Below are 27,422 nucleotides of genomic sequence, written 5' to 3' on the forward strand. Positions count from 1 at the left end.
TTTACTCCTTTTACCCGATACTTTCTCGATTCCGTTCCTCTCACCGGATCACCTCCGCTCTACGACTCCTCCACATGTATGCTTTCTCGTAGATTAGTTTCTTTTTCTTTTAGAAAATAAGATTTCATTTTTTTTTCAAGATCTGTTATGTAAATGGTGTTTTTCTTGTCTCAAGTCTTAGAGTAAGAGTGGAAGTTTGGGTTTGAAACTAATATTGATTGGAGATAGGATCTGTAGAAGATGGTGGCGATTTGCTAAGAAATGAGGAATTTTGCTATTTTTGATTCTTTCATATTGGGTAAATTTCTGAGGTTATATGGACATATGGCATTGCACAGTGAACAATATTTTCTATTTTCACAAAACTGATAGCTGTACGGATATATTTTAACTGGAAAAATACAAATTCCCTCTTTGTATTAGCATAGAAAAAGCTAGGAACAAGCAGGAAACATGGTTCTCTAAGAATCAAGAGGCAAACTTCATATTGCTGCTGAATACCGAGAAATATAAAGGCATCCGAAGTTGAATTCTTATTTTTAATAATTTCTTGATCATAAAATCTTATCTTGTTCAGCTTTAAGAATAGCTTCTTTGTTTAAATACTTTCATATGGTAATTTATGGCTGTTTAGTGTTTTAAATTTCTTTGTTTTGGTTGAATGCGGTATTTTCTTGGCTGCTACTTCTTCATGGGGTGAGTGTGGCAGAATCTTGACTGATACGAACCGTAGGGGCTAGAATCAGTACTTCATACTCATATCACCTTCTTATTTTGGTTTTGTTTAGAATTTGAAGCAGAGGGCGGAAGGATCAGAGGAAGAAGACAGAGCTCTAAATAATGGTGGATTACCATTTCGTTTACAAAGATGTAGAAGGAGCTTCCACTCAATGGGATGATATCCAAAGAAAGCTTGGCAATTTACCCCAAAAGCCACCTGCTTTCAAGCCTCCTTTTGAACCCGCACCCAACTCGGATTCTGCCCCCAAGGATAAGTCTTGGATCGATCAAAAGACTGAAGAAGAACTTGAAGATCTCGAAGATGATCGTTTCCTTGAAGAATACAGGTTTTATTTAGTTTTTCTTCAATTAATTGGATATTTTTGGATTTAAATTTGAGGTTTGAAGCATTTTTTTTAATTATGAGGTGCACAGATGCTTTTTTATTGAATTAAAATATGGGTTTGGTTTAATTGGAGAAATTTGTAGAAGAAAGGAAAGTTTTAAAATGAATAAAAGTATTTGTGATAAACTTTAAGCTAATTATTATTTGTTCTTCATTTTGTATCAAATTCATGATTTAAAAAAGTTGGAATATTTGCCTTGTCATTGGGTTTTCATTTGATCCGGATCTTTCAAACACATGAAAAATTTAAACATATCAGTGTTGGACTTATTTGCTAATCCGGCTCACTCTTAAGTTTGAGTAACATAAATTTTCATTGGTATATATATCTATGTTTCTGCATTTTATTGGAAAAAATATTGTTGTTTTGATAGAAAGAAGAGGCTAGCTGAGATAAGGGAAGCAGCTAAGGTTTCAAAGTATGGATCAGTGATTCAGATTTCAGTATCCGATTTCGTATGAGAGGTTTCACAAGCTCCTCAGGATGTGTGGGTGGTTGTCCTTCTCTACAAAGAAGGGTATTTTACATTTGAAATATTGTTTGCTTCTTATACAATTATTAGTCATCTAAATTGTGACAAATTTGTTTGCATTGAGCACTTTTTCTAATCTTTTGTTCATAATGATTCTTTTTTAAGCTTGTTAATTGGATTTTATTTGCTTAGTACAATATTTAGTGTTTCCTCCTTAACATTCGAAGTGAACTATATAAATTTTCATTTTTGTAATACTAATCTAATTAAATCATAGCATTTTTCCTTTTTAGTGTTTGGATGCTTGTGCTCGTTGAAAATATTGAGTAATCTTTGCTTTATTGGTATCTCTTATTAGATTTCCAGAGTGTGGGCTGCTTCTGCGGTGTTTGGAAGAATTGGCAGTTAAATACCCTGCTACAAAGTTTGTCAAGATAATATCCACTGATTGCATTCCTAACTACCCAGATCGTAATCTTCCAACTCTCTTGGTGTATAATAGTGGAGCAGTAAAAGCAAATTATGTCGGTTTGCATAGTTTTGGCCGGAGATGCACGCCTGAAGGTATGCTATTGATAATTGGGAAGTAATTGATGATGCTTGTCAATCTTGTTTTCTAGTCTTGGATGAATAAAATATCGATATTTTAGAACCCCTTTTTAGTCAAGTTGGTTCATGCAGTCACTGTTAAAAGATGACTTAGTAGGTCTAGGGTTTGAATTAGATCGTTATTCGATTTTTTTGCAAAAATTTTGGTGCATTCCCTCTCCTTTTGCTTTCGATGTTCTTGATGACCTACTATCCCAACACTACCATGTGTTTTGGATTGAAAATTTGTTATATCGATTTTGTTTACCAATTTTTTTATTCTCTTAAACTATAGGTGTTGCCTTAGTTCTCTGTCAATCAGATCCTGTACTAAATGATGGTCAAAGTGGGAGTGACCAATCACAAAAAGCATGAGGATCAGGACGACGGGGGATCATCTAGTGATTAGACGTTCAGTACATTCAGTTGGTTTCTTTCGGTCTATTGTAATTTCTGGTTTCTTGCAGCTGATTTTTGTTTTTTGCTGGTTTTGATGTTGTCTTCCTGTCTTAACTCTCTACACTGGTTTGATTTCCATTAATGGAACTTACTAATATTAATTATGTTCTACATTGGAGCTCGAGCATTGGGAGCAGTAAACTCGGATCAAATTCGCAACTGGAGTCACGGTTGTGGACCTGAAATTCACAACATTTACTAGCTGAGATCAAAACCTTTACAATGAAAGAAGATAAGTTTCAACAACTTTCAAGTACTGAATGTAAGACTCAAACATCTATACAATTGTCTAAATCCCAATCTTGATCGATAATGTCTGGTCACATGTTTGAAATTTTTATTGTGTGCTGTTATTATTATCCTATTATACTCTAAATTTCCTATGACCATGGGTGATATACAATGGATCAAAGGTGGAAACCCAACCAGGAAGCCGTGCACCCTTCTCGAAGGAAAAAGTGAAAGCCTTATTCAGGCGATTCGACTTCGGCAAAGATGGCCATCCAGCAAGGCAGAGCTGAAGAAAGCATTCAATGAGCTTGAATCTCGTGTTGCAGCGTTTCGAGCTCTTCAGCGCCAATGAAAATGGAGATAGGTTCATAAGTGAGGAGTTGGAAGCTCTTCTTCAATATGTTGTTGCTCTTGGTTATACCCTTAAAGATGAGACAGATCTATAGTTCTGCTATATATATATATATATATATATATGAGTTAATTGCATCATTCATCCTCAAACTATGATCGTCATTTTAAATTGGACTCTAAACCTCTAAATATTCTATTTACATCCTAAACTATGACTATCATTCTAAATTTATCCTCAAGCTTTTGAATATTTTAGTTTCATCCCCAAACTATATCCTACATTCCAAATTGGTCCCTATACTTTTTCAACATTTCAATTTCATCCAAAATTATATGTATATACTATTCACATTCATATTAATAAAATTGTTAGGACAAACTATATTATTATTTGTTTGAAAAAAATAAAGTTTAGGTTAAACTATGGTTAAAATTAATTACATAATGGATGAACTCGGGGATGAAATTGAATATTTAAAAGTTTGGAGATTAATTTAGAATGAGGTTATATTTTGAGGAAGAATTTTGAATATTCAAAAGTTTAAAGACTAATTTAGAATGAGTATGATAGTTTGAGGATGAAATTAAAATTTAAAAAATTAAAGATCAATTTAGAATAAAATCATAGTTTGGAGACATACGATGCAATTAATTCTAAAATACATAAGAATTAAAAAAAATTAAGGGGATGATCGTCCGCATGCACCTTCAACCCATCCATATATATATATACATATATTATAAGGGTAAATTATAAATTTACTCTCTGAACTTTACTTTTTCTCTTATTTCACTCACTATATTTTAAAATTTTTAATTTATTCGTTGAACTTTATACATAAACTTTTTTTTTGTCAATTAAGTCGTTTTCTCTCTAACAGTTAGATGACATAGCATTTTAAATTACTTTTCATTATTTGTTTGACTTTTCAACCTTTTAGTTGCCATATATTTTCTTTATTTCTTTTCTCCTCCTCCTTCAAACACTATCTCTGCAACACAAGTAAATTATCACCTAAACACCAAACCCATCAATTTTATTATAAGAAATCAACCGAAAAGAAAAAAAGAGAAAGAGAAGACCAAAACAACAGAAATCCAACAAATATTAATATCAATAAAAACCCCAAGAATTCTTTAAACCCAAGCTTCAATATTCATATTAAGAAAAATCCACCGCCAATCATTAACCCCCTTCACCTTAGCGGTCATCATCATTGAAACTACAGCCATGGAGTGTGCCTACTGCACGAGAATTGCTTATTTGATGGAAACCATAGCCATGAAAGCGATCCCATATGATAAGGTTGCAAGCAGTCTCCAGCTTCACTGCCTTTAATAGTAATGCTTGTGTGTTTTACCCTTTTTTTATTTTCTTGAAAAAACAAGAATAATGTCTTGGTGGCCAAAATAAACATGCAAAATATCCGAGTATCAAAAAACAATAAACAAAATTATAACATTAAAAATGAGTTGCCATCCGCAACACTACTAATGTCCGTGATTGATAAAGATAAAAATTGAATTGATCTAACCACAGCATCGAGTTAACACAATCAAAATTCCTCCTCAAAATTATATATAAAAAACTATTTTATATTAATTATCCATTTTACTATTGGTACCCACCCTAAAATTTTATTTGTGTTCACTGTACGAAAAATTTCAATAATTAGTATCTGTGTGTCCACCTAGAAAATATTTATAGATCTGTCAATGGTCAGATACGTTGATACGTGGTGGCGAAGAGAGGAGGGATGCGATGCTGTGCCTATTTGGTCTCTATCTCTAAAACTCATCTCTCGCTCAGTTTCCCTTCTAACAGCCAACGACCACTTTCATCTAGGGTAACAAAAGGTCACTATGGGGATTTGACAAATTTATCTTTTATTTATTTTTTCAATTTTTTTCTGACATAGATTTGATAAAAAGTCATAACCGTTATAAATTAACGAAAGAGTAATAAAAAAATCCAATGTATAAAGTTCAATTATTAAATTTAAAACTTTTAAAGTACGTTAAGTGAAATAGAGACAAAATAAAGTTCAGTTATTAAATTTATAATTTACCCTATATATAAATATAAAAGCTTAATCGTTTATTTTTGTCGACTTCGTGTACTTGAAACTATATATGTAATGTAATCAATAAATAGATGTACGTATGACTCATTCTTTCTCTTGAATTGTGGAGAGTAGTTTGTAAAGAATTTAGAACAAAGATGAAAATATGATGTTTATGACTCATTTTTATTAGACTATGATGCAAGGGATTTCTTATCTCCGAAGGAATTCAGGTTCTATTTTAACTTTTTATTATTATATATTGTTTTATTCTCAATGTCACATAAGCATTTTCTTTATGTTGAAGTGAAATTAAAAAGAAAAATGTCACGAAATCTAATAAGATAATAATAAAAATCACAAGTTAAAAGAAAGAAATAAAACGAACACACAATTTTAGATTAAAAAAAGATTGACGAAAGAGAAAATTTCATTATAATCGAAATTGTACAAAAGAGTTATGAAATAAGCATCATCCCACAAGCAAACTCTAGCTATATATGTATATTATATGTTGGTGGTAAAAAATTATTGTTATTCCTTGAGGTCCCGGGTGAGAGTATATCATGTCAGGGGTTTGAGCGTTAATGTCAAATGGTTGAGAGTTATCTTTTTGAACAGATACTACTTTGTACTTACCTCAAATTAATCGGAAAAAAAATCCTTATTCCTTACCAATATACCGTAGATGAAGCAAGGCATTGCTTATTCCCCAAGGAACCCATCTTGTGTTAACTATTGTAGATTCTTTCCCAACGCACTCACTCATTCTGCCATCTGTTTGAAACTATAACTTGGTTGTTTCAACTTTAGACCTCTTTGCCTTTTATTTTACAATTCCTTAACCTCTCTTTGCAGGCTACAAGATGGCAGCACAAAGTGGAAGATCAAATGAACACGTTGTGATCAATGTTCAATCTTCATTGGTATCTTTTCTGAATGTTGAACTGAGGGATGATTGTTTATCCATGCCCCACAGCTGCTGCATCTTCAACATCCCCAGCATACTCTTCAGGCACAATGAAAGCTCATTCCTCCCCAATTGTTTCTCCATTGGGCCAATGCACCGTGGCAAAGAACACTTGGTTGCCGTTGAGAAAATAAAAAAGTACTTGAAAGGTCTCCTTTGCAGGGTGATTAAGGCTCGTTCCGAAGAATCCAAGGAGAATGAAGAAGAGAAAGTTTTATCTGATTTTGTTAATGCTGTTAAGTTGATTGAGAAACAGGCCAGTGCTTGCTATGCAGGCCATAATTTTGCAGCGGAATTGGGTGATGAATTCGTTAAAACAATGCTGCTCGATGGCGTCTTTGTGATTGAGCTGCTTCGTAGAGGTGCGGAAGAAGTGAAGGAACCCGATGACCCGATTTTCTCCATGTCATGTATGCTGCACTATCTGCATCATGACTTGATTTTGCTTGAGAATCAAATCCCCTGGTTAGTGCTTGAAATCTTGTTTGAAAAAACCAGGCTCCCTCGTGAAACCAAGTTCTTGGTTGAACTTGCCCTTTCGTTCTTTGCTAACACTTTCACTTCTGATTCACCTGAAACAAGCTGTTTCAGAGAAAAAAAAAAGATATCAAGCATATTCTTGATTTGTTAAGATTATCATTGGTGTTACCATCCCAAGAAATCAGAAACAAACCTAAACCCGGATGGCAGCCGATTCGTTCCGCAACAAGGCCCAAATAAGCTGGCATAGATTTCAAGAAAGGCAAAGCAGATAGCGTCTTGGACATAAAGTTTAAAGACGGATGTGTCGAAATCCCGCCGTTGCTTATCCAAGAGACAACTGAGACAATCTTCCGGAACCTGATCGTATACGAGCAGTGTTTGCTGCATTGTCCGCCTATATTCACTTGCTACGCCATGTTCCTCGATGACCTTATCAACACCAACGATGACATGGAGATACTATGCAAGCATGACATATTCGATAACTGGTTGGGCTGGAAGATTCAACCAAGTTCTTCAATAATCTTTACAATGACACTTAGGTCAAGGAATTCTATTATTCAGAACTGAGTGATCAACTGGATGGTCATTGCAGAAGGTGGTGGCCTCGATGGCGAGCAGCCTTAGTGCACAACTATTTCACAAAGCCTTGGGCTCTCGTTGCTCTACTTTATGCTGCTATCATGTTTGGTCTCACGCTGTGGCAAGCAATCAAATAGAATTCATGTACGTCTTGATATAGGTTGCCGACAGTACGTGTTTGTTTTTCCTTTTTTTTTTTACCCATCGATAATGAAAGTTCAAATAACATTACAGTCTCTAATACTCAAACTCAAGATTTCGAAAGAATAATAATCATCAATTTAAATATTAAAATAACTTGTTTCATGCAATTTTTTATAATATCTTTAAAAATACTAAAGTCGACCGAGTTTCATTTTTCTTATTTAAATATATAAATTTAGAAATATTATAATAATATTGAAAATAACATTAATTTTCAATTATACTGATTGAGATGAATTATTTTTTAAAACAAAGATTAAATTATGAGTTATTATTAATGATCGATTAATATTTTAATTTAAAATTTTGGTTCTTAATAAGATATTATAGTGAACCCATTAAGTGATTTTTTTTTTTGATTTTAAATTCGAACAAATAGTAGTCAAATACACTAAAAAGTATATGTGTTATTAATAATTAAAAAAAATATGATAGTTGATTTTATGGATAAAACAAACCGCCCGACAATGACTTGGATTGGACAGGGTAGGGGCAAGTGTGGCTTTTTCTTTGGATTTATTTATAGCCAACCTTGGCTGCTTTACCATGCAACACATTACAGTGAGTTGAATATAAACGAATAAGATGTTTATAAATGTCTAAACTCACTTCATCATTGTTCATATAATTATAAACCAAATATAAATAATTAAAAACATATATTTTAAAATTGCAACTTTCATCCAATATAATATACAATTAAAACCAATTATTATAAATGTTAGATTATACAATTAATGAGCAAATATTTTTATTTGGTTAATCAAGTTGTTTATCTTTATTTTTTCATAAAAAGTCAAGAATTTTAGACCTTTTAGTAATACTTTCTTTTCCTCTCCCTTTAGATAAAATTAAATCTAGAATTTATAAAAAACTATATAAATACAGAGTTGTATTAAACTTATTGGCTTAATTTTTATTTTATCATTTTTCATATTTATTAAATATGTATAATGCTGTATTTGTGATGTTAATTAATCTAATGTATTTGATAATTCAAAAGTCATATAACATTGAAAAAGTAGGAATAGCTTTTGACTAGTAGGTAGTTATGCTTTTCCTCACTTAATTTTATACGTATTTTTTTATTATTTAATTTTGAAAAAAGAAATCTAATCATTTAATTTTTTAATTATTCTTATTTTAATTACTTGAATATTAAATTAAAAATAATAAGATAATATAGTATATAACTCATTTTTCTCCACTTCCTCATTGTTGGGGTTTAGAGGAAGATGATCTGACATTGAAAAATCAAAAGAAATAAAAAAAGGTTTTGGGAAGATTTTAGGAGTTTTAAAAAAATTGAAGAAAGTTTATAAGTCTTTTCAAAAAGAAAAAAATATGGTCTATCGTAACTTGTTAATTTTTTAACAACAGAGTAACCAAAACATGAGTAATTCAAAATTTGAATGATCAAACTGAAAATTTTTAAAGTTGAGTGACAAAAACAGAAATACATACAAAGTTGAGGGATGAAAAGTATAATTTATCCTTTAACGATTATATACATCGATACTTAACATTCATCGAGTCCGAGAAATGAGTGTTGTGATTGCTTGAAATGCTTCATTCCTTGTGGTTTATTGTTTCTATTTATTTAGACATTAAATGAATTTGTATATCTTTGAATTGGAAGGTTAAACAATAACATCAATAGTAGGTAGGGGTGTTTAATGAGTTGAGAAGCTCGTGAGTAGGTCGAATTCGACTTGAACACGAGTTTGACTCAAGACCTTAACGAATTGAGTCAAGTAAAGTTTAACTCGACTCGATAAGTTTGCGAGCAGCTTGTTAATTTTTTATTATAATCTTTTAATAGTTATCGTAAAAAATATTTCATTAAAGAATTACTAATTTACTAATAGATGATAACAATATGATAAATTACTAATCTATTAATTTTCTAATAAATAATAAAAAAATAAAAAATTATTAATTGATATTTTTCTACACCTAAAAATCAAACATTTTTATTATTTTAATGTATTTGTGGATTGTTACTTTGGAGTTTAGACTTTAAAATTTCTTCATACACTCTTTTTGATATTTTTTTGTTAAATTTATTAATTTATGTTTATATTAAGCTCTATACAATATTAGTAGATTTTACTTATAGTTAAGAAGATAAAGTAAAAATTTCGATGAGCTTAACGTGCAACGAGTTTAACGAGAAATGAGTTGAGCAACAAATTTTTTTAACGAGCATGAGTCGAGCAAAATTTTAACGAGCTTAACGACCAACGAGTCAAGTCGAGCAACAAAATTTTACAATGAGCATGAGTCGAGCACTGCCCAACTCGTGATCGTCTCGCTCAATAAGCATCCCCTAAATTTATAGGAGTAGAAGGTTGTAGTACAAACTTTTAAAAATATATATATTAAAATTTAAAAAATTAAAAATTAAATTATTAAAAATATATTTAAATTATATACAAATTTAAAAAAATTCCAAGAATATAATTATCCCTAACATCAGTTGGTTTATTGTTAAATAACTAAGTTAAGCATCTATTTTGGCATTGCTTTCTCTGGATTGCCCATCGTTTTCTTTAACGGGCAATTGCAAGCAATCTCTTAACTTATGCAAAAACGTCATTAATTATCATCGTTCTCATGGTATGCATCTCTTTTATCATATTCCTCACGTCGAACGTCATCTCGCTTGCACGTATTCTTTCGCAACGAATAATCGTTAGTTATGGATCCAATTAAGGTACATTTGAATCGTCTTATCCATCATGGGTGTTTTAGTCAAGCACCACTCTTAAGGTGTTCTTTAATCATATTTGATCATTTCAACCCTTCATAAGTTGGATCTTATCGTTCCGGGTCAATCATCGCTCTTACGAACCTTAACGAAGTCAAATTTGACTTTCAAGACATGTAGTATCAATAACAAGCTGAGATATCAATACTCACCCTATAGTATCGATACTCTTGGACAGTTTCGATACCAAAATGTTTCGAATTTTTTTTGTATCAATACTTAACTCTTGGTATCGATACCACATAAATATCGATACTCTTATGAACAATATCGATACTTTATGTGCAAAATGCTCAGATTCTTCACTAGTTCGTCCATTATTGATATTGTTCATCTAGTATTGATACCCAAGCCTAAAAATGTCTATTTCTAGGCTCGAAAATCACTCAAAAAATCCTTTTCAGCACTCTAGTATAGCCTCAATTCGACTCTTAATCTTAAGGGAGTTATCTTGTCTAGCACCATAAAAACACAAGCTTGACAACCAACATGTCATCTAAGAAATAAATCATGCAATAACATCCAACATGCTTAAATATTCAAATCCACAAAAAGCCATCGCATTTAATGGAGACATAACAACAAAAAGGATTAACAATATACTACCTTGAAGTTAGAATCTTGAAATGAAGCTCTTTGATCAACTTTCACTAAGCATCCCTCTCTCTAGTTCTAGGGGATTCTTTAAGCTCTTGCATCAATCAAACAAATAAAGAATGGATTAGTCATATGAAAATGGATTTAAAAGGAGTTGATAAATACTCTTAGAACACTAAAAATGAGCTTGAATCCACTTGATATGTTCTAGGTTTCAAAACCTTTCTAACCAATCACCAAGTTTCTCTTTATCTTTATGGAAGATATGAGTTTGATTTGAAGCTCTAAAGAAGTTGAAAATTAAAATCGCCTTCACAAATATTAGGTTAAAAATCATTAATATATTAAGTTTTAAAATATTTTTAATGTGGCATCGAAGAAATAAATTCACATCAAAGCTCTTAAAATTTTTAAAATTTTAATTTTTTGTTTTGGCTATGAACATTTTATCTAGCCTTCTAAATATGGCTTCCATGAAGGGAGTGTTTAACTTCCATCCTAAGTGCAAAAAGGTTAGGCTCACTCACCTTTGCTTCGCAGATGATTTACTTATATTCTGCAAAGGTTCTTTGGACTCTGTAATTGGTGTACAAGTTGTTTTAGACACTTTCTACTCCATGTCTGGTTTAAAACTAAATGCTAGTAAATGTGAAATGTACTATGCTGGGATTTCTGTTGAGCAATGTGTTGCCATTAAGGAGATAACAGGTTTCAAACTGGGTAACCTTCCAGTATGATATTAGGAGTCTCACTAGTAACCAGGAAACTAACTGTGAAGGACTGTAACAATTTAATTGATAAGATCAGGGTCAAGTTGAGTTTGTGGGCCAACAAACATCTTAGCTTTGCTGGGAGACTTCAACTGATCTGAGCTGTTTTATTCAGCATAGCAAGTTTCTGGTGCAGGCAGCTCATTCTGCCTAAAGAGATTATTAATACCATCGAGCAGATATGTTCCAGATTCTTTTGGAAGGGGTCTGACTTACTTGCAAAAGGTGCTCGTGTCAGCTGGAAAAAAATCTATTTAATGAAATCTGAAGGAGGTCTGGGCGTTCAAGCTATAGGCGAATGGAATAAAGCCTGCATTGTACACATAATCATGAATTTATTGGCTAATGAGGGCTCTCTTTGGGTGGCCTGGATACGTGCCTATGTGATTGGGAATGTTGATTTCTGGCAGATGAGTATTCCCACAAATGTAAGTTGGTGCTTCAAGTACATTTTGAAAATCAGGCCTAATGTCTTTCACCTCTTTGTTGGTCCGATACATAGCATGAGTGTAAGAAGCATTCGGGAAGACATGCACATTAGTGCTCCTAAGGTCTCTTGGCAGTATCTAGTCTGGTTCCCTGGACGTATTCCTAAACACAATATCATAGTGTGGATTGTAACACCCTCAACCCGTACCCGACTCGGATACAAGTCGAGGTGTCACATTGACCAGTCAAAGTATATACTTTTATAAAAACCATAGAAAATTTAAAACTTTTATTCTATAAAGTAATTCTTTTACATAAACATATTTAAAACCTTAACAGACTCCATCAGAGCGTACATATATATATCATGACTTAGTTATATTCCAACATACTAAATTATATGACAATACATACTTTACAAAATATTTCTGATCTGAACTTTGCACAGAGGTATGCTGCTCTACGGATCTGAAACTTGATCTTCTGACTTATCCACACCTACGTGTAAAATATTTACACGCTAAGTCATAGACTTAGTGAGACATGTAAATACATAAAGTAAACTAACAAATGCATGAACATCCCATATAACACATATTATACTTATATACCTATTAAACACATCACTTACCGGTTTATCCTTACTTATTTCCTTATCATTGATTCAATTCCATCAAATGAGCATATATTGAACATAAACATATAATATAATTCAAACACAACAATACATGGATAATTACTATGATCATATCATACATAACCATATCACATCTCATATCACTATTACCCATATACACTTGTTACCCTTATTATCATATAATCCTAACTTGTCACTTATATATATCGTTATATTAAATTATGGTTTCTTTTCAAAGCCCATGCACACTATTGAGAACTTAAGGTACGTGAGTACATAGAGGTTGTGCACTATGTTTCACCACAACTCGTATAAATCCCACTAGGAGCGCGTAGAATTTGTCCCGAAGGACCACTATGTCCCGAATGACCGCGTAGACCCTCGACTCTTGGCATGCCAACTATACCTATAGCTCTCATAACACATGACATGGGCATTATCTTTTACCTCATTATACATTCACATATTCATATCACATAGTTCTTTCACATAGCTCTTTATCACATTTCATATGATCACATAGTCACGTAGTTTACTTTCACGTAGCATTTTCCATGAAATTCACATTATTCATCCTTTTCACACATGGTCACATCACAAATATCTTTTTCTCATATGCATATAACATATTATTTCTTATCTTTTAACATATATTACATATGCATATAATCTTATGTCTTATTATCAATATCTAATCTATCTTATTATACTAACATATCATATAGCATTCTAATAAACACATATGAGTCATATTATTTTCATATATATTTTATCATATATTTCATGATCACATGACCTATTATCATAATACAAGCATTTACATAGTTCACACATAAAAATGCATTCAACAATTAAACATATACATTTACTCATATACCATACATCTAACACCATATCACTACATGTTTATGCTTTAATACTTATATCATATAATATCGGAATTGGACTCATCTCAAGTCTTAATTCCTTAACATAACGTACACTTACTATCATGTACTCACATGGTCTCAATGAACCCTCTTAAACTCTTATTTCTGTTGCGTATCTTACTCTATCGACCTATCCGAACTTTGCTTTCGATCGATGTCTACATAATCATGTATTGATACTATCAGTATCCAATTAATATACTTTAATCTATCATTTCATAGACTGAATAACGATTTATTTCATTTCCCATTAAAGTGCATCGGTGCATTCTTCAGTGCATCGATGCATTCTTTAACATGTGCATCGATGCACTACCATGCATCGATATATAATTTACATTTGATGTTTCCATTTTAAGGGGATGCATCGATGCACTCCTCATGCATCGATGTACCAACTGTACTCGATGTTTATTTATTTAAGAGTGCATTGATGCACATTGAAGATGCATTGATGCATACAACCCAGAAATTACATTTTGAGCCCGAAAATTCTTACTTTGACCTCAAATTCTACTTATTAACCCCTCCTTATACCTTAAAACTTATCTATCCATGTATCAACCTTCTTATAACACTATAAAACTTTACCATCTCCCATAATCCACCATAATTCTTGAATCAAAGAATTTCATTAAATTTTCCATGTGTTCTAAATTCAATTCTATCACCTTTAACTTCTTAATTAACCCATTGACAAGTCAAATCCATCTTTAAAACTTCAAAAACCTCTTTATATCAAGAATTCATTTCTCAACCCTTAATCAAATTTCCTTTCTAATTCTCTCCTTTTGGTGTTTTAAGCTTATATAAGCTTTCCTTAAGCTTATATAACACTCATGGAATAAAACCCAACTTAAACATTCAAGAATTAATCATAAAAATTAAAACTCACCTTTGAGGTTTGAGCTTGAACCCACGGGAAGAAGAAATGAAGAAGGAAAAGAAGAGTTCTAGATCACTCTTCACATCCCATGTGTTTAATTCTTAATAAGGGAAAGAAAATATCTTTTTAAACTAATTACCATAATGCCCTTTACTTATTCCATAATTATGATTTAATCCAATACTGAAATAGTCCTATTTAAATTCTTAAACTTATCAATTTCCTTAAATTGATCCTCAAATTCCAAAATTCTCATTTTAGTCACTAACCCAAATTTTTGGATGCTACATGGATGGTTATTCTTAACCGACTCCCTACTCAGTTAGGCTTCTAAGAATGGGTTTAAATATTGAGAACGATACTTTTGTGTGGTATTGAGGCAGAGTGAAGAGACCATTTGTTCTTTGGTTGTAATTTTGCAAAAGACTTATGGGGAGCTATTATTGCTTTATGTGGTGTGTATCGGGGGGTTAGTAGCTAGGATGTGAGCTGGCTTGGGCGACCCATTGCCTTACGGGTAAGTCTCTCATTGTAAGAGTGTTTTGGCTTGCATGGGCAGGTCATGTTTATGGCATTTGGAAGGAAAGAAACAACAAAGTTTATGGGGGTAGAGCTCGGCCAATGGATGCGTTATTGCAGGATATCAAAGAAGCTGTTCGGATCCGGATGGAGGGAAACACTATCAGCAGATTCGACCCAAGAAATGCAACTCTTTGTGTTAGTTGGGGTATTAATTAAGTTGGGAGTTTCAGTTATACTGTTTCTTCTATTGTGTTAGTAGTCTAGCTTAAGTTGTTTGCTGGTTATGTTATCTGATGTTTATTGCAGGCTGTAAATTGTAGCAAGCTTCTACTTTCTTGGGTAATGAAATGGAATTATCCAAAAAAATTAAATTATTAAAAATATATTTAAATTATATACAATTTAAAATTTTCCAATAATATAATTATCCTAACATCAGTTGATTTATTGTTAAATTGAATTAAGCACCTGTTTTGGCATTGCTTTCTCTAGATTGCCCATCGTTTTCTTTAACGGGCAATTGCAATTGCAAGGAGTCTCTTAATTTATGCAAAAACGTCATTAATTATCATCGTTCTCATGGTATGCATCTTTTTATCATATTCCTCACGTCGAACGTCATCTCGCTTGCACGTATTCTTTCGCAACGAATAATCGTTAGTTATGGATCCAATTAAGGTACATTTGAAGCGTCTTATCCATCATGGGTATTTTGGTCAAGCATTCTTAAGGGGTTCTTTAATCATATTTGATCATTTCAACCCTTCATAAGTTGGATCTTACCGTTACAGGTCAATCATCGCTCTTACGATTCTTAATGAAGTCAAACTTGACTTTCCAAGACAGGTAATATCAATAACAAGTTGAGGTATCAATACTCACTATAATATCGGCCAGTTTCAATGCCAAAATGTTTTAAAAATTTTTATATCAATACTCAATCATTGGTATCAATACCACATAAATATCAATACTCTTATGAACAATATCGATATTTTATGTGCAAAATGTTCATATTCTTCAGCAATTCATCTCATACCTAGGCCTAAAATTGACTATTTCTAGGTTCGCAAATCACTCAAAAATCCTTTCAAACACTAGTATAACCTCAATTCGACTCTTAATCTTAAGGGAGTTATCTTGGGTTCTCTAGCACCATAAAAACACAAGCTTGACAACCAAAATGTCATATAGAGAATAAATCATGCAAGAGCATTCAACATGCTTAAATACTCAAATCCACAAAAAGTCATCGCGAGACATAACAACACGTTCCACTAGAAATTGATTGTCGGTCAACCTGATACCTGACACATACGTTACATAGAATTTTTTATTTGTAATTAATATTTATTTAATTTTTTATTTGTTTTCAACTTTTATTAGACAGAATTATACTTTGTATTTTACATTAGTTATATTAGCTTTCCTTTTTTATTATTCTTTTTAGTTTTTTGGGTTAATATAATTTTTGGTCTTTAAAACTTGGTAAGTTTGTCTATTTTAACATCTTTTGATCCACAACAATCCCAAAATTTGACATTATTTTAAAATTGATCCTTGAACTTAAATTTTTAATTTTTTTAACTTGACTCTTAAATTTACTATAATATCATTTTGAAATTTTAATTTATGTATATATTTGAGTGATGACGGAATACAATTTGAGAGTAATACGTCACCAAAAGCATAAAAATGTACTAAATTTCAAGATAATTTAAATAAAAAATCAAAGACAAAAATGAATCAAATTGTCAAGTTTAGTGACTAAACATTACAATATATTATATATATATTCTTAAGTTGAATCATTCAACTTTTTGGGTCCATAAACCAAAATGGTTATTCTTTATGATCCATAATGATCAACCTTTTGTCATTTTCCTTTGGGATGCATAGTGTAAAGGGCTAAATTAATTATGTTATGACTTTTTTTTTATGAAATTATGAATGTGTAGGCCACTCTAAAAGCTGAACCATTCACATGTTGGCTTTCCTTTCATCATTTCTTAAGATATCTCCTTTTCATTTTCCAAGCAATTATTATTCATGAATAATAACGGACATAAAATTTTATGATATAAGATACAAGTATAAAATGTTATATTAAAAAGTAAAGATATTAGATTAAACTATTAACAAAAAATATAAGAAAATTATTTAAATTATATGAAGATTTAAAATTTATAGAAGTATGACTGCACCCAACATCCCTCGTTTTCTCTATATTTGTAAATAATTTGTTTTAAAGAGGATATATGTTTATATATATTAATTTTATATTAAATATTTTTCTTTCATTCATATATTATGTGTAACAAAATTTAGTGTATATTATGCAATTAGGCCCTTGCTGGTGAAGAGAGAAAGTAGTTTTAAAAAACTTATGTGCTATTATTTTGCATTCAATTTCCATTTAATACCAATATAACATCATTTTTATTACAAATAAAGACTTATACGAAACTCAAACCTAAAAATCCAACTAATAATTCCAAAGAAAATACTCTTATGATATTGTTATCATTTTATGATCCTCTTAAAATTGTATAATTCTTCTTGGGTCCCTTCAAAAATTTAAAATTATAATTTAATATAATGATAAAATTACACTAACTATTTTAAAAATCAATAATTCAACTTTAATGGCTATTTTTATATTTTACCGTTTCCTAAACATGTATAGAATGAGATCACATGTACATTTGTTGCAATTAATTATCATTTTCTTTTTTTGGAGAGAATTAATCATACTTTAGATAAAGAAAAGTTGAGAAAAGAACGATGATTGACATATTATTTGAATACATAAACAGTCCATATATTTTCTTATAATATACTTTAGGTATCATACTCTGTAGTATACTAGCTTTGAAGTTCAAAGCTTGGTATTTAATTAACTCAAAATTCAATAAAATAAAATAATAAGGTTTTGTTTAACTACTAGATATAGGTATTGACAAGGAACCGACGTTACCAAAAAATATATTAATTAATTTTTAATGATATTGTAAATTATTTGTTAGCACAACCTTTTTTTTTTTTCAAGAGATTGTGTTGTTTTTTTATAGATAATATCAATTTTTTTTATTCAGGGCGTTATCAATTTTAATATTGATTGATGACATCAATTTTTTTAATTAAGAATAATTTTATCTTTGTGATGTTTTTTTCTCTGTCTTTGTGACATATTTTTCGTTTCTTTTCTCAGTCGTTTAATCATTTATTTTTTCTTAGAGTTGAATTTGATGACTTCACGATTAATGAAGATAGTGTTTATTTATAATATTGTTGATCTTCCCTACTATGGAATCTCATACTGATTTTGATGCATGACTTTGTATTCGTGGATAGTTTCTCACATCAATCGGCTTTGATTGACGGTTCTCAGTGATCTTTCAATAGTTTAATCCTCTTTTGTGGTTCATTTGTCGATGTAGTAAGATTTGTTCGTATCTATTTTCCATTTGATTATTTTGGTTTAATTTTTAACATTTTACATATATGGTCCTTATATGATCTAAATTGATTGGTTTCAATAATATAAGAAAATATCTAAATTATATATTTAATTTAAGATGCTAATTGTAAATTTATTATAATGTTAAATATTTTTATTTTTAATAAAATTGCGTGCTTATATTAAGAAATTAATTTAGACTCTTATTTTTCAACCAAATCATTAATTTATTAAAATTTTCTCAAATCAAAATCTTAAAATGGGTCCAGAGTTACTATAGAGAAAATAACCTCAGTGACCAAAAATCTCATATAATATACGATTTTAATCAACTTTTTCTGGATTTGCCAAAATGACCAACAAAATCGTAATGCGATCGCTAATTCGCAACGCGATCTCCATTATCGCAAATCAATTTCCAGATTCGCAACGCGATTATTACTATCGCAATGCGATTTTTCAATTTCGTGTTGCGATTTTCCCAATTCGCAATGCGAATAAATAAATCGTAATGCGAATTTGGAAAATCGCAATGCGATACTGACTATCGCAACGCGATAATACAAAATCGCAACGCGATACTTACTTTCGCAACGCGATACTTACTTTCGCAACGAGATAATACATAATCGCAATGCGATTTTCAAAGCGCCATTAGTATCGCAAAGCGTATTTTATTTTTAAATTCCAAACACGAATATTAATATATTGGAACACTGAACCGTCCACAGTATATCCCGTAATCGCAACTCATAACCTAAAACCTAAAATCACAACTTAGTCCCATCTCCATCTCTTACTCTCTCACCCATCTCCGACGAAATCCGTCCCTATCTCCGGCAAAATCCGTCTATCTCCATCTCTCAGAGCCACCCTCACAATCAGAAATGGAAAATCAACCACCGAGAGTTAGTTTTTTTAATTATTTTCTTTTTGAAATTTTTGCATTATTATTAGGTTTTTCATATTGAAATTGATGATAAGTTTACTGGTAATTTCAATAATAGATTAACCATTTCACTTAGATTGCTTATTAAATCAACCGAGAATCGCAACGCGAAATGAAAATCGCAACGACAAAATCGCAACGCGATTTTATTCTCTCGTTGCGATAGTCAAATTCGCGTTGCGATTGTCATTTTCGTGTTGCGATTTTCATTTTCAGAAACTATTCTTCTTCTGCAAATTGAAACTTGAATGAATTGCATTACTTCAACCAAAAAACAAAGACAAATAAGAAATTCACAGTGTTGCAAATTTAAGTTTGAAGAATAAACTACTACTCTTTATGTTTATTATTGTTTTTGGTATATCTTCACAGTGTAGTTTTGGTATATCTAACTTAGTATGTTTATTGTTTTTGTAGAACTTTTATTCGGCTCAATTGACCTTAAGAAATAAAGTCAGCCTGGCCAAAACAATTGCGTTGAAGCTTTCACCTGCACAAAGAAAAATGTTTGAGGATACTTGCTTCGGGCCATGGCTGAAAGTACAACATCCCGGTGGAGATGCGATGTTGACACACCTGTTTCTTCAAACCATGACTAGGGATCTACCAGATATTATACAACGTCGTGATGAAGAGATATGGTTTAATTTTCCACCGGCGTATACGTGTTTTGGGCGGGAGGAGTTTTGCTTAATCATCGGTCTACGCTTCGGACACGATGATATAGGTTGGTACACTAGACACATTACCCGCCCATCATGGTTATCCCGGGTTTTTCCTGAGCTGGAGAGGCCGAATCTACACGTGGAAGACCTGACGAGATTATTGAATAAGAAATATGGTTTTACTCGGATGGATGACGTCGATGTTGTCCGAGTATGCCTTCTAATACTTTTGCATGCCGGCTTTTTAGGCAGAGAGGCCAGACAACCTATTCCGAATGATCTAATCAAATTGGTAGAAGACCTAAATGCGTGGAACCTGTTTTCGTGGGGCTCGTATTTATGGAAAGCTACATGGAATAAGTTATCGTCTGCCTTGGATGATCGAAAAAGTTTGCATGGCGATGGTTCCAAATACACTTTGACAGGCTTTATTTGGGCCTTTAAGGTAAGAATTTTTATATAATGTTTTCAAAATTATAAGTAATTATTTAACAATTACTAATGTTTGTTATTATATTGTTTGTAGATTTGGATATTTGAGGCCTTTCCCGCCATGAAGACATATGCAATAAAAACTTCAAATGATATTCCCAGGGCTATTTCCTGGAAGAGGAAACGAACCTTGCAATGGGAAGATTTACTACGGTATACGACAATAAATAATATAAGTTAACATAAATACTACCATATGTTTATAAACAAGTTATTACTAGTACACGTTTAACTTTGTTTGAGCTTTTATATTGTTAGGAGGCCAACACTCCATTACAGAGGCTGATACCCACGGAAGCTGAGCTTGCCACTGATTGGTGGCAAGCTAGTAAGCGTTTTTTTGATGGCACGGATGATGAGAAACCTCCACTTCGGGAGCCATCACCTCACCCAGAGCTATCACCTCACCCAGAGCCATCACCTGATCGACCAGACTATACACCTCCACAACGACAACCATCACCTATTTTGTCACATCATCGAGCCTCTTCCCACCATCACCGCAAGATAGGCGATCGACAAAGATGCCACGACGTTTATCTCTCTGTTCTCCACCTCCACGGGATGAGTTAGGGGAGTTACGTGATGAGGTCAATACCTTACGTGAGGAGGTCGGTACTTTACGCAAAGACGATGGTGCATGGCGTGTTGAGGTGTCTACTTTACGCGGTGAGATAGTCGCTCTACGTGAGATGGTAGCATCGTTGCATAATGAGGTTCATACTCTACGCAATGAGGTAAGTTTAAGATTTTTCATATTTAACTTGATGATAAATTTACTCGTAATTTCACTTAGATTAACCATTTCACTTAGATTGCTTAATAAATTCATTCGGTTACTGCCAATACTGCTAAACTGTTTTTGTTAGTTTTTGTTTTTGGTTTTGTTTTTGTCTTTTGGTTGAAGTAATGCAATCCATTCAAGTTTCAATTTGCAGAAGAATAATAGTTTACTTTCGCAACACGAAAATGACTATCGCAACGCGGAAATGGCTATCGCAATGCGAAATGAAAATCGCAACGACAAAATCGCAACGCGAAATGAAAATCGCAATGTGATTTGTGTTTCGCGTTGCGATTTTCATTTCGCATTGCGATTTTGTCGTTGCGATTTTCATTTTGCATTGTGATACCATTTCCGCGTTGCGATAGCCATTTCCGCGTTGCGATAGTCATTTTCGCGTTGCGAAAGTAAACTATTCTTCTTCTGGAATGTTTATATATGTTGTCATTTTAAATGTTTATATAAGTGCTTACTTCTGGAATGTTATCTGATGCATTTTGTGAACTATGATAGAATAATGACTTGGGTGAATACAATGCAAGTTTGAAACATATTTGTCTTTGTTTAATATCATGTCTGTTTATTTACTGATTTATGTATTAATTTTTTTTAGCGGCCCGATAAGGTGGATGCTTTACGTCGGGTTTTCCTTGCACGACGGAGTTCACGCATCAGATGGCGTGCACGTGCTATTACGTCTTCGTTCACCCCAATGGTGCGAAGACTCCGCAAGAAGAAGTCCGGCTCACCTGTCATCCCTCAAGAGTCCCCTCCAATCGTTCAAGAGGCCCCTATCATCCCTCAAGAGTCCCCCCCACCTTTCAAGAGGCCATTTTCATCGTTGAAGAGGTCCCTCCCACCATTCCAGAGCCCGATTCACATGGGGTAATATATCGAATTATTGAGAAACCCCCACCGTTGTCGGACATGATGGATGAGAGTTGGCTCTCGTATGAGTTACCGGCTAGTACCCTTCCGGTATCTGAAGTGGAGAGGAGATAACTACCGGAAACAATTATGGATAATACCCTTTGGGCTAAGACCGCAGTTGATTTTTATCTACATGAGCGGAGCCAAGGGTGTTACACTGATATAAGCAAACTCAACGATGAGATGTATTTGTTGCTTAATCGGTCTTGGTGGGGTGTGTTATTAGGGGTTGAAGACGGTGGCTATTTCGATGGGGAGGTAAGTCTTATATTTGTCTTATATATGATTTTGATTAATTTTTTTAAAAATTAATGTAATTCACTAATATATGTATTTTTTAGTAAAATAGCATATCGATGCGTAGGTGTCACGTCTTCTAATAATAAGGAAGCTTAGGAAAAATAAAAAAATTCGCGATATACAATAATGCCGGCGGCTTTTCACGCAGTTCACTTGAAGAATCAATGAGATGAATCATTTTTGTTGGGCAATGGACAAGCTAAACTTTATCCTGCATGGTGGGAGGTCGATAAGGTTAGTGTTTATTTTTAAAAATTTTTAAAGGTGTTCATAAATAAGTGCGCAAATAAATGAATTATTACTTATGATTGCAGGTGTTTATCCCTGTTTTGGAACGTCGTCATTGGCTTCTCGTCCAACTTCAGCTCCCATCCCTGAAGATAATAGTATATGACAGCATGATAAATTACATATCACTGTCTGATTTGAGAGATATTATCAAGGGATGGAGCTCTCATTTGGCTAAATTCTTGGATGGGATTAATTATTGGACTCATTCTGGACACAAGAAGCCAAAGAAGTTCAATGTCACAGTTGTCAGAGACGAGACCGCGCCACAACAATCACCGGGAGCCAGAGGGGATTGTGGTCCTCTCGTATGCATGTGCTTGGCGCGTTTGACGACGGGAAGCACAGAGTTTCTACCTCCCACCGATAGAGATAGAGCTGCAGTAGGCTTGTGGTTTCAGCATTATATGGCTAGAGCGATATATTCGAGACGCTTTTTACCTGCATCCGCGTTATGAAAGTATCCATTGTTAATTGGTAAGTCAAATGCAAGTTTTGTTAACATATATACTCCTTTTGGTTTGAAAATGTTTGGTTAAGAACCTAGAATTCAATAATTTGTTGTTTGTAGGTTTTAGATGTGTAGGAAGTATTGTTTGAGCAAATGTTTGGTTTCTGCAGGTTAATCCTTAAGTGAGCTGCGTGAAATGGATGTACGGGTGCAAAAGTTGATTCATTGATTCAACAATTGATGAGGAAATAAGAATTATTATTATTTTTTGATTGTTTAATTGATTTGTAAAAAATGATTTGTAAATGTTGATTTGTTTAATTGATGTGTACATAATTCTTATTTGTGCTTGTTTAATTGATCGAAATGTAATAGTTGATTTGTTGATTTTCAATCTGCATTATGTTGAAGGCAAAACAGACTATCGTAACACGAAACTGACTATCGCAACGAGAGAATCGCAATGCGAAATGAAAATCGCAATGCGAAATGAAAATCGCAACAAGAAAATCGCAATTCAATTTTCATTTCGCATTGCGATTTTCTCGTTGCGATAGCCATTTTCGCGTTGCGATAGTCATTGATTTCCCCGTTGCGATAGTCAAATGAATGTCTAATAAGTGATAACAACTGAACAGATCATAGCAATGTTCAAACTCAAGTTACTAATACATGCCTAACTGAAAATGTTAAAAGTGCACACATAAAATACACATAATACAACGTTTGCATTTAAAAATCACCTAAGTTAACAGTCCCAAAAGGTGAAGCCGGTTGTGATTGGATTTTGAAGATGATTGCGATTTTGATTACCTTTTGCTTGACACCATATGAGCTTTGGATTTTGATGAGGACCCATATTTTGGTAGAGGAAAAGATGATTGTGATGGCACTGGTGAACCACATGTCAACCTTGTATGATCACTTTCCTTGCACCGACTACATATCGATCTCTTCTTCTCTTCACCCTTAGACGGTATACGATCGTGACTTTTTGGTTGGCCAGGTAGCCTTCTGTCCATGACTGGTGGCAAAACTGTTTGTAAGTCATCTGGTATGTCCCACTCAGAAGGATGTTGCGAAACTAAAACCTGTTGCGAACTTTGAAAATCGCATTGCGATTCTGTATTATCTCGTTGCAATAGTCAGAATCTCGTTGCGAAAGTCAGAATCGCGTTGCGAAAGTCAGAATCGCGTTGCGAAAGTCAGTATCGCATTGCGATTTTCCAAATTCGTATTGCGATTTATTTATTCGCATTGCGAATTGGGAAAATCGCAACGCGAAATTGGAAAATCGCATTGCGATAGTCATAATCGCGTTGCGAATCTGGAAACTGATTTGCGATAATAGAGATCGCGTTGCGAATTAGCGATCGCATTGCGATTTTGTTGGTCATTTTGGCAAATCCGAAAAAAATTGATTAAAATCGTATATTATATGAGATTTTTGTTATTTTCTCGTTACTATAATGGTAAAACTAAAATTAAGAATGGGACCACTTGACACTACTGTAAGGGGGAAATGGAAACACAAGCAATATTTAAAGAAAATAAAACTGCAAACATGCGCTGCTTGCTAATTGGTAATGGCAGTGCTAACTTCCCTTTCAATTCAAGCCCAATCCTTCTCTCTCCTTCTCTCCATATAACTCAAAGCAGCCTTTCTTTTATTCAACTCCTTTAACATAACGCCAGAGACCGTTCCATCTCTCTTCCTTTTCCTATTGCTTCTGCCTTCTGGGTTGCTTAGAAAGTTTCATCCGTTTTGATTGCTTTTGGATTGGCTGATGCCTTGGCTCTAGAGATTTTAATATATTATAGAGTGAGAAAAGAAATAGAAGAGAGAGATGGGTTCATGTGTTTCAATGCAAAAGAGCCCTCAAGAATCAGCCATGAAGCTTGGACTTTCTTTTGAGTCTAAAACAGATAACCTCATCATCCCACCTTCACCTGTTAAGGAGAAGCCAGCTGCCAATGGTCACTTAACTCTCAAATCTCAATCTCCTTATTCTTTCAAAGATTTTGGTAAATTTCCTTCCTTTTTCGTTTTATTTGTCTTTGGTTTTTCTTTTTTGTGAAATAAGCAAACATGTTGGAATTACTTTGTTTGGTTATGAGGTTAAAGACAATCAATTGAGTTCTGTTTTTGGATGATTTTTTTTATGTGGGATCTGAAATGAGTATTTGGCTCTGTTGATTCATAATTATGAGATGAACATGGTGATATTTTTGTCAAATTCATAGTCTTTATAGAGAGATTTATTACAGCATAGGAGTTTCATGTCCCAACCAATTTGCTAAACTGAGGGCTTGTGCTTCATCACAAATATCACTGCAATTGCCTGTGGGATTGCTTTTACTTTTTGTTAACATGACACTGTTTAATTAGATGGTTACTTCCAATTGATAAAAAAAAGTAGCTATCCTTTGGCTATTTCCCCTTGTCTTGCAAGAAAAGTCATTGGCTGTTTTGGAATTGCTAGGCGATTGGGAATTTGTTAGTTTACACGAAAACGATGTCATTAATCGTGAAAACTAGTGGGAAACCAGATGAAGCTAATCTTTCCCTTATATGGCAGTATTTAATTTGAAGTTGAGAACCTAACTTCAGCCTGATTGAATATATAGACAAGTCAGCAATTAGCAATCTTTTTCCTGTATGTATCTATGTTTAAAACTATTCATCTTTGGTATGGGCCCCTTGGTGATGGATGGACCACTCTTAAATAGTAGGAAGCTGCCAACAGTTTCAAGAGTGTGTTGTCTTTTAACTGTCATAATTTTACATTAATGGAGATAACTTGTGGATTATGTTGTGGTCCTTACTACATGTAGAATTTATGTCTCGATGTAGGTACATCATAATCGTATACATGTCAACCTCAACAGGAGTAATGCAAAAGGTTGCTTCTTTGATGATTCTGAATGTTAGGTCAATTCTTTGCGAGTTCATAAATAGTTCCGTTAAAATCGGAATCGAGTTATGTTGTGTGTTAGCACTTTCTTCGGAAATGAACCCTTTTATTTTGTATGTCCTTTAATATCAAACTGACGACTTGGATGCTGATGCAGTACCATATGTACTCTATGATAAGCATGTCAATGTATTTCAGCTATCTAAATACCTTAGCTGAATTGATTTTTTCATTCCACAGGTAGTAAAGAAGAAACCTTTTTTGATTCCCGGGCATATCTAGATTCAGATTGTGAGGATGATTTCTTCAGTGTTAATGGTGGTAAGATTATTATGACTGTTTGAATTAGCTCTTCTAGCATGCATATATCATCCGCATATCTGTCAATTTCTTCTCTGGTGTTTCCTACTGACTGCTGTAATATGATTGTGCTACCTCCATTGCCAGTCGTTTTCGAGTTAAGTACACATTTTCTTCCGAGTCTATATTGTTGTCTCATCCAAATGTTGTGCATTCCTGTGCAGAATTTACTCCCTCTCGTGGTAATACCCCTGTTCATCATAGCTTTTCTGTGGGAACTCCTCGAGTTAACAAGGCTACCGTGGATGGATCACCATTTTTGGTTTCTGAAACATCCCCAACAGGAAAGAAAAAGAAGCTCCTCGAACTGTTTCGAGAAAGCGTTAGAGAAAACGGAGATGTAAATGAGCTAAACACCTCAAGTAACCACGGAACCCCTTATGTGTCTGTGCTAACTCTCTTTGCAGTAGTGGAAGGACAGCTAATGGAGATAACCCCATGTTTAAGGAAAAGCCATTTAAGTCCATGCAGTGTTGCCTTCCTAGCTTTGTTTCACGCAGTAGTTTTAATGAAAGGAAGAAGAAGATGAGCCCTGCAATAGCTGTGAATGATGGGTCCTAGTACTCTTCGATTTACCGGCACTTAGGTCGATGAAGCCGGGATCCTGACTTCCTAAGAATCATATGCTTGAGATCTAACTTGGAAGTTTTGTCAACTAGTGAAGTCTTTGGATCATGGTGAGATATACATACATATAGGCTATTTCTGGATTGTGAAGCATGTAAAAAGCATCTAAGTAAATGTTTGATGTGAAA

At 33.3% G+C, this 27,422-nt stretch overlaps 3 pseudogenes; all 3 read left to right on the forward strand.

Annotated features, from left to right (window-relative positions):
• Positions 1-2,724, forward strand: LOC120140247 (annotated as a pseudogene).
• A 3,428-nt stretch (positions 2,725-6,152) lies between these two features.
• On the forward strand, positions 6,153-7,466 carry LOC120140309 (annotated as a pseudogene).
• A 17,542-nt stretch (positions 7,467-25,008) lies between these two features.
• LOC120140207 lies at positions 25,009-27,422 on the forward strand (annotated as a pseudogene).

The sequence above is a fragment of the Hibiscus syriacus genome, unplaced genomic scaffold, assembly GCF_006381635.1.
Source record: "Hibiscus syriacus cultivar Baekdansim isolate YM2019G1 unplaced genomic scaffold, ASM638163v2 tig00110783_pilon, whole genome shotgun sequence".
NCBI lineage: Eukaryota > Viridiplantae > Streptophyta > Magnoliopsida > Malvales > Malvaceae > Hibiscus > Hibiscus syriacus.